Here is a 9,653-nt window from a genome sequence, read left to right on the forward strand (position 1 = left end):
ACAGTATAGCCCTTATAGTTTCGGAAAAAAGTGGCGGTGACATAATCGGACAGACAGACGGACATGACGAATCTATAAGGGTTCCGTTTTTTGCCATTTGGCTACGGAACCCTAAAAAGTGGTGATCAACTTTAAACTGAACTTGGGTTACATTGATACCCCCCCTTTTTTTCGACGGAATTCGATAGTAACCCTTCATAGAGAGTAAAACTTCAAAACATTACGAAAAAATACGTTCACAGGTTTAGGATTTGTAAGGATTTTTGTGCATTTGGGTTACTTTGACAAAGAGAAACAAGGATAGTTTAAGAAAAATCAACCTTATTTCAAAACAGTGTCATATTTTAGTTATTTATGTTTAAAAGCATAATTATTGAACAATAAAAAGTTATCAAACTTTACCAACAATATGTAATCGACAACACCATGATGTTCGGATGCTTGGCGTATCGATAGCCTGGCTTCAACCTCTTCTGTCGTTTAAAGGTATAAGATGTACTACAAATCATAATCATGGCGGTCATTTGTATTTTTTCGGATTTTGTGGCATGGGATGTCATTGACCGCTTATAAGGGTTTACTTTGATCACTGATCAATGACACCCCGCGAAATATAGTTTTTTTTTTAAAGATTATATAGGTAGTTAATTAATGGCTTATTAACTGATTTTTGTTTTATTGTTTTAGAACAATGCCTCGATCATTTAAAAAAAAAAACAATTAGAGTCCCGAGCATATCGGAACTACTTACTTACTTACTTACTCCGTTGGCTCAGCGACCCAAAATGAGACTTGGCCTCCGACACAAGACAGCGCCACTTTTCTCGGTCCTGTGCGACCTCTCGCCAATTGTCGACTCGAAGCTCGCGCAGATCCGCCTCCACCATGTCGCTCCAGCGATACCTAGGGCGTCCGATAGGACGTCCTCCTGCTAGGCGACCCAGGTACGCTCTTTTTACTTTCCGATCTTCGTCCATTCTCTCAAGGTGGCCCAACCAACGGAGTCTGCATGTGGGCTTTACTTTCTCCCATTATGTTAGGTTCAGCCACTAGGTCTTCAATCTCACGGTTCTTAAGGACTGTCCAACTTCATATCGGAACTACTAAGTATGAAAAAGTTTTAAACCACAGAAGAGGTTGAAGCCAGGCTGTCGATACGCCAAGCATCCGAACATCATGGTGTTGTCGATTACATATTGTTGGTAAAGTTTGATAACTTTTTATTGTTCAATAATTATGCTTTTAAACATAAATAACTAAAATATGACACTGTTTTGAAATAAGGTTGATTTTTCTTAAACTATCCTTGTTTCTCTTTGTCAAAGTAACCCAAATGCACAAAAATCCTTACAAATCCTAAACCTGTGAACGTATTTTTTCGTAATGTTTTGAAGTTTTACTCTCTATAGGGGTTACTATCGAATTCCGTCGAAAAAAAGGGGGGGTATCAATGTAACCCAAGTTCAGTTTAAAGTTGATCACCACTTTTTAGGGTTCCGTAGCCAAATGGCAAAAAACGGAACCCTTATAGATTCGTCATGTCCGTCTGTCTGTCCGATTATGTCACCGCCACTTTTTTCCGAAACTATAAGGGCTATACTGTTCATACTTAGTTAGTTCAAGTAGATGTATTCTATGAACCGCATTAGGATTTTTACACAAAAATAGAAAAAAAAACAATAAATTTTGGGGGTTCCCCATACTTAGAACTGAAACTCAAAAAATCTTTTTTCATCAAACCCATACGTGTGGGGTATCTATGGATAGGTCTTTAAAAATGATATTGAGGTTTCTAATATCATTTTTTTCTAAACTGAATAGTTTGCGCGAGAGACACTTCCAAAGTGGTAAAATGTGTCCCCCCCCCCGTAACTTCTAAAATAACAGAATGAAAAATCTAATAAAAATATATGATATACATTGCCATGCAAACTTCCACCGAAAATTGGTTTGAACGAGATCGAGTAAGTAGTTTTTTTTAATACGTCATAAAATTTTTAAAAAAAAAATTTTTCAATAAACCCATACGTGTGGGGTATCTATGGATAGGTCTTCAAAAATGATATTTAGGTTTCTAATATTATTTTTTTCTAAACTGAATAGTTTGCGCGATAGACACTTCCAAAGTGAAAAAATTTGTGTCCCCCCCCCCTGTAACTTCTAAAATAACAGAATGAAAAATCTAAAAAAAATATATGATATACATTAGCATGCAAACTTCCACCGAAAATTGGTTTGAACGAGATCTAGTAAGCAGTTTTTTTTTTAATACGTCATAAAATTTAAAAAGAGATTTTTTTTTTCATCAAACCCATACGTGTGGGTTATCTATGGATAGGTCTTCAAAAATGATATTTAGGTTCCTAATATCATTTTTTTCTAAACTGAACAGTTTGCGCGAGAGACACTTCCAAAGTGAAAAAATGTGTCCCCCCCCCTGTAACTTCTAAAATAACAGAATGAAAAATAAAAAAAATATATATGATATACATTACCATGCAAACTTCCACCGGAAAATTGGTTTGAACGAGATCTAGTAAGTAGTTTTTTTAATAAGTCATAAAATAATTTTTTTTTTCATCAAACCCATACGCGTGGGGTATCTACGGATAGGTCTTCAAAAATGATATTGAGGTTTCTAATATCATTTTTTTCTAAACTGAATAGTTTGCGCGAGAGACACTTCCAAAGTGGTAAAAAAAAAATAAAAAAAAAAAAATGTTTATTTCAGACATGTGTCCATATAAGTATTAGTAAAACTTAAAAAATAAAATAAAAAACTTAAAAAGACTTGGTTAGTTAATTTACAATACATACTAAGTATAATGAGAACAAAAATTCAAAAAAAAAAAAAAAAGTGAAACAATTCCATTGGCAGAAGCCAGCAGTGAAAATAATTTATTCACTACTTGGTCCTACCAATGACCTCATCAACCCAGTACTTAGTTAGCGGGCAGTCCAGGGGCTCCGCCAACACCCTCAGCATACAGTTGCTGCTGCCACGCACTCGCTTTAGCATCGAGGCAATTCTTTTCCGCCTTATGGCGAAAAAGTCATCCGCCCGTGCCTCGGCAAACATGCCTGATGCACTGCAGTGCTTTGGCAGCCTCAGCAGCATTCTGAGGATGTTGTTGTACTTAATGTGTTATAGGACCTCTGAGTAAAGCTTACCCACAGGCTGCGCGTGTAAAAAGTTTGACAATATGCTTTAAAAAGTGTCAACTTGACTTGATTGTTACAACGTGCAAACCTGCGGGCAAGCATATTGCCCCTCACTGCCAACGCCCTAAAAAAAAATGTGTAAAATGTGTGTCCAAAGTGGTAAAATGTTGAACGAGATCTAGTAAGTAGTTTTTTTTTAATACGTCATAAATGGTACGGATCCCTTCATGCGCGAGTCCGACTGGCACTTGGCCGCTTTTTATTTTATTTCAAGCGATACATAAAAAATAAAAATTATATTATTAGTGAAATCGACAAAGGAGCAAAAACCTATATTGTCTTTTTTTTTTTAGATTCCATAGTCGGGGAGGTAATTACATATTAATTTTTAAATTGATCAAAGACCCCAATTCACAGTACCACAAATGATAGTACTTTTATACTGATTATTAAACCAATTCGTGCAAAATTATTCCCTAACCATTCCAAAATATTAAAAAAACCAGCCAAGAGCATGTCGGGCCATGCTCAGTGTAGGGTTCCGTAGTTACTCTTCCGTCACAATAAGCTAAACTGGAGCTTAAAGTATAGTAAATTGTTAACCAAGGGATGAAACGGTACCTTTCACCCGAGTTAAACAAATAGGCAAATTTGCATAATCAGTACAGTAAGTACCTAATTAAAGTAAGTCTTTTTACTATGAAGGGAAAACTTGCGATAACTCAAAAACAGCTAAACTGATCATATCTGCTATAGTTTTCATTTAATGTCTTTCTTAAGCTCTACTTCCACGATTTTTTCCATATTTTTTGGACCTATGGTTCAAAAGTTAGAGGGGGGGGACACATTTTTTTTTTCTTTCGGAGCGATTATCTCCGAATATATTCACTTTATCAAAAAATGTTTCTTGAAAACCCCTATTAGTTTTGAAAGACCTTTCCAACGATACCCCACACTCTAGGGTTGAAGCGAAAAAAAAATTTCACCCCCACTTTACGTGTAGGGGAGGTACCCTAAAAAAAAAATTAATTTTTAGATTTTATTGTACGACTTTGTCGGCTTTATTGATTTATATATCCATGCCAAATTTCAGCTTTCTAGCACTAACGACCACGGAGCAAAGCCTCGGACAGGCAGACAGACAGACGGACATGGCGAAACTATAAGGATTCCGTTTTATGCCATTTGGCTACGGAACCCTAAAAAGGACAACGTTATTATTCAAGTTTTCACTTCTGTCGGCACTCCCGGAGTGCAACCCGTTGTTTTTTTTTAATGAGAGAGTCCCTTTTGATCTCTAGCCAAACTATACTCTGTCAAACCCACTTTGTCAGTAGAAAAAGGCGCGAAATTCAAATTTTGAGAGATTAATCCTTCGCGCCTACATTTTTTAAATTTGCCGCTTTTTTACTGACAGAAATGGCTTAACAGACTGTATTATTGATATCGATTCAGTTATAGGCGTTATAGCCAACATTAAAATGCCAAGTCGAGCAAAGCGAAATCAATTCGTTATCTGTGGTTTTTTGCGTGAGATGCTATTCTATAGTCTATGATTGAAGTTTCTCTTTTGACTTTATGTATGTGGGGCGGGAATTTAAAAAAAGTACACGGAAATTTTTCGCTCCAACTTTTAAAATTCTTATTTATTAGTGTAAACTAATTTAATTTGTATATATCTTATGTAAAAATTTGTAAATAATTATAGTTAGTGTTTAAACAATGCCAGGTAACGAGGGGGGCGGGGAAAACCCGCCCACCCTTAAGCGCTCCAAAAACGACATCCAAGGCAACACGGACGATGGCGGCGGGGGTGAGCAATTGAACAATGGATACTTACCGTATTTTAAACCGGACTATAAAAGACTATACCCTGAGAATTCAGGAAAAGTAGAATTTAAAGTGTTTGTTGAGCAAGTGGACCCAAAAGGCAAATTGGGAAACAAAAGCCCAATTTTCCTAAATCACATATTTACTACGGACATAAAAGGTGTAACGGCCATACAGCGTGTAAACGCTAACAAAATTGCAGTCGTTTTCAAGCAGTATAATACGGCTAATAACTTTTTAAACAACACTGCATTTTTGACAAAATATAACATGAAGGCGTACATACCGGCGACTCAAATCGAGAAAACTGGGATAATCAGATTTGTGCCAGCCAATATTTCAAACAAGGATTTATACACAAAGTTAAGCTCTATTTATGAGATCATAGCGGTACGACGCTTTACCAAAAAAGTAGAACAGGAACGTGTTCCTTTACAGACGGTGAGCATTACGTTCTTGTCGCATGTGCTACCGGACAATGTACAGTACGACTTATTCTCGTATAGAGTCTTCGAATATGTACCCCCCCTACTGCAATGTTTTAAATGTTTTAAATTTAACCATGCAGCTAAAGTATGTAACGGCAAACAGCGTTGCTCCATATGCTCGGGTGAACACTTTTATAAGGAGTGTGATAAGCCTAATGATTTATGTTGTGCCAATTGTAGTGGACCACATTTGGCAATTTCGAAACAATGTCCTATAAAACTTAAGAAAATAACAGAAAAGAAGACAAATATCACGTACGCCTCTAAAGCTGAAACTCGAAAAGTCGAGTTTCCGACATTACTTGACCAAACTGTAAGGCTTCCAGAAAAAGCAAGCAAATCTAAACCACAATCGCAAAAAAATGTTCCTTCTACAGCTACACCAGCAGAGACACCGAAATTTGACATTAAAAAAGAATTACTACAGAATGCAGACTTAATGAATGCACTGGTTAGCACTCTCATAGAATTAGCAAACAAGACTGATTCTAATCCAATCACTAGCAGTTCTATTAAAGATATGCTTATTAAAAATATTAAATAATGGATTCTACACTTATTCGTATTGCTCAATTCAATATTCAATCAGTTACAAATAAAAAACCTTTGCTAATTAATTTTTTAAAAGTTCATAATATCGATGTTTGTCTTCTTAATGAAACCTGGTTAAAACCAACTACTGCTTTTAGGATACCTAGTTATAATATTTTCTGTAAATATGCTAACAATGGACATGGCGGAGTTGCTATACTCGTTAAAAATATATACAAACATACTTTTATTATACAGACTGACTTTTATGAAAGTATCCAAAATGTAGCTATCTCAATTGTGACTAACCGAGGGCCTTTATCAGTTTTATGTGTGTATTGTCCTCCAAACCGTCCACACATTAGACTAAATAGACTTAAAAATATAATTGAGAAATTACCAACACCTATAATAATATCAGGAGACTTTAATGCGCATCATACAGCATTTGGTTGCGCTACTAATCAATCCAGGGGTAACACCTTGTTTGATATTATAAGTGACTTAGACTTATGTATCTTAAATGACGGAAATCCAACTACAGTTACTTACCCGAATCGAAATCCTTCAGCGATCGATGTTAGCCTCTGTAGTGCAAGTATTGCCCCTCTGTGCGAGTGGCAAGTCCATGATGACCCTATGGGCAGCTATTACTACCCTACTATAGTGAGTATATTGACCTCTCTTGAAAAATATCAAATAAGTGATCCAGTAGATAAATTTATATATACTAAAGCTGACTGGAATAAATATAAAGAGCTTTCAGAAGAGATATTCTCGGATTTTCCTTTAAATGATAACGATCCTATACAATCATATGATAAATTTAGTGCTGAACTTAACCTATTAAAAATACAATGTATCCCAAAACTTACTAAAAATACAAACTTCGTTAGCAGACCTCCGGTTCCTTGGTGGAATAAAAAATGTGAAGATAGTGTCATTAAAGCCTATGAGGCATTAAAATATTACAGGGCCAATCCATCTTTAGAAAATTATATTACGTACAAGAAATTTGTTGCTCTTAAAAAACGAACAATAGCAGAGGAAAGAACTAGTAGTTGGCGTAGTTTTTGTGCTTCTTTAAATCGATGTACACCTATTGGGTTAATATGGAACAATATTAAACGTTTTAAAGGATTAATAAGTAAGCAAATAATTAAAAATGATGAATTTATAGAACCATTCATAACTAAACTAGCCCAAGGTTGTATTAACGATTCTAGCTCTATTGAAAGTTTATTTGAAAATAACAATGATAATAATGAGTCTAAGCACCTTATTGAACCTTTTACTTGGGAGGAATTCAAAGTAAGTTTGCAATCTAGGAAAAATACTACCCCAGGATTAGATGATATACCATACTTACTTTTAAAGAAACTGCATGTTAATGGTCAAAAAGTTTTGCTCAGAATTATGAATTTACTTTGGTTACAAGGGAAAATACCTCTATCATGGAAAACACAATGTGTAATACCTATTTTAAAACCAGACAAACCTCCTAATGAGGCCAATTCTTATAGACCGATTTCTCTATCGTCATGTATTGGTAAAGTTTTTGAGAATATGATAAAGACTAGACTTGATTGGTATGTTGAGGCAAACAACATATTGCCTCCATTTCAAAATGGCTTTCGACGGGGTAGAAGCTGTTCTGACAGCTTCATATCTCTTATATCGGATTTAAAATTAGCTAACTATAACAAGTCACATGCTGTTTGTATATTTTTAGATGTACAAGGAGCATTTGACAAGTTTGATCCCGCAATACTTGTAAAAATTCTATCTAATATTAATATACCTGGGAAACTATGCAAGTGGATATTTAATTTTTTGGACAATAGAGAGCTATATGTAAAATTTAATAACATACTACATGGACCACAACAAGTTTTCAAAGGCACAATGCAAGGAGCAACGCTGTCTCCTCTTCTGTATAACTTGTATACTAGTGATATTAACTCATTTGTAAATAGTTCTAATGTTAATATACTGCAATTTGCAGATGATCTTGTAATATATTCTATTAATTCAAATTTAGATGTAGCTAAAGCACATATTAATAATGCACTAAATGAACTCTATGTCTATTACAATAATTACTTACACTTAAAGATAAATCCTGACAAAAGCAAGTTACTAATATTGAGCAAGGACACAACAAATGTACATATTGTATATAATAATGAGATTATTAGAGAAGTCCCTTCTCATAAGTTTCTAGGTGTAGTCATAGATAATCATTTAAATTTTGACCTACATGCTAAGCACATAATTTCAAATTCTGTTAGAGGTTTAAATGTTATGAGATGTCTTGCTGGTATATCTTGGGGTGCTGACCCTCAAGTACTGTCCTTACTGTATAAAACCCTTGTCAGAAGTCACTTTGACTATAGTTTTCTTGTACATATGAATACTGTTCACATACATAAATTAGAAATAATTCAAAATAAGGCTATGCGAATAATATCAGGGGCAATGTGTTCAACCCCAATAAGAGCAATGGAAGTAGAGACTAAAACAATGCCTTTACCTGTCAGATGGGTGTTGTTAGCTTATAGATATTTAATTAAGATATATGCTAAAAATAATCAAAGTGTAATTAGAAGAATAAAGGGTCATCCCAGAATCCCCAAGTTTACAGCACTACTCTTACAGGTGGAAGCTAAGTTTTGTAATATATATAAAAATGAAATTTGGCCATGTTATGAAGATAGCTTTGATAGTAAACTTTTAAACATTACAGTATGCACAAAATCTATCAATAATAATACTGATTTTCTATGTTTCTTGTCACAAATTCCCGATTATTACAAATTATACACCGATGGTAGTAAAGCAGATTCCCATGTTCGAAGTGCAGTATATGATCCTCAAACTAAATTTGTACAGAGCTTTAGGTTGCATCATGTATGTTCCATATTTACGGCTGAAGCATATGCTGTATTTGAAGCCCTGAAAGTTATAACCCGAGTGTCAGAATATAAACATTTCTTTATTTTCACTGATTCACTTAGCTTAATTTATGCATTACAGAATAATCAATTGCATTATAAAGATAATTTCATTTTGTACAAAATAAAAAATATCTTATCACTATTTAAAAATAATAATGTAAATATAAATTTTATGTGGATTCCATCCCATACTGGTATAACAGGGAATGAAGTTGCAGACAAAGCTGCTTATTTAGGTATTAACGAATTAGATGTAAGATGTAGTACTAGAATTCCACTAACTGATTGTCAAGCTTCTGTGAAAACTGATGTTGCTAAGATGTGGATAGATTTCTGGACCAAAGACAGAGAGATAAAAGGAAGATGGTACGCTAGTATTCAAACTGACTTACCTGGAAAGCCTTGGTATGAGAAGATTAAGACGGGAAGTCGTAGCTTTATTACCACCATCAATAGATTGCGGTTTGGTCACAACTGTGCACCAGCGCACTTAGCCAGATTTTCATTTATACAAGTATATTAAAAACACAGTGTTGAAGATTTAAAGTGAAGTGTTTTAAGTTTTAACAAAAGTGCATTCTCTGACATACAACTCTTTAAATAATGTGTTTTGAACAAAACAAAGACTTGGCTTAAAGGACTCGCATCCAGGCCATAAATGTTAAAAAAAAAAAAAAAAAATTAT

At 34.6% G+C, this 9,653-nt stretch overlaps 1 long non-coding RNA gene across 1 annotated transcript; it reads right to left on the bottom strand.

The window, feature by feature from the left end:
• Positions 1-8,706: 8,706 nt before the first annotated feature.
• Positions 8,707-9,638, bottom strand: LOC133519005 (uncharacterized). Its single transcript, XR_009799566.1, has 2 exons — positions 9,361-9,638; positions 8,707-8,966 (listed from the first exon to the last, which is right to left on the bottom strand). It is a non-coding gene; the product is annotated as an uncharacterized LOC133519005 (long non-coding RNA).
• Between the last annotated feature and the right edge of the window lie 15 nt (positions 9,639-9,653).

Source organism: Cydia pomonella, chromosome 6 (assembly GCF_033807575.1).
Source record: "Cydia pomonella isolate Wapato2018A chromosome 6, ilCydPomo1, whole genome shotgun sequence".
Taxonomy (NCBI): Eukaryota; Metazoa; Arthropoda; class Insecta; order Lepidoptera; family Tortricidae; genus Cydia; species Cydia pomonella.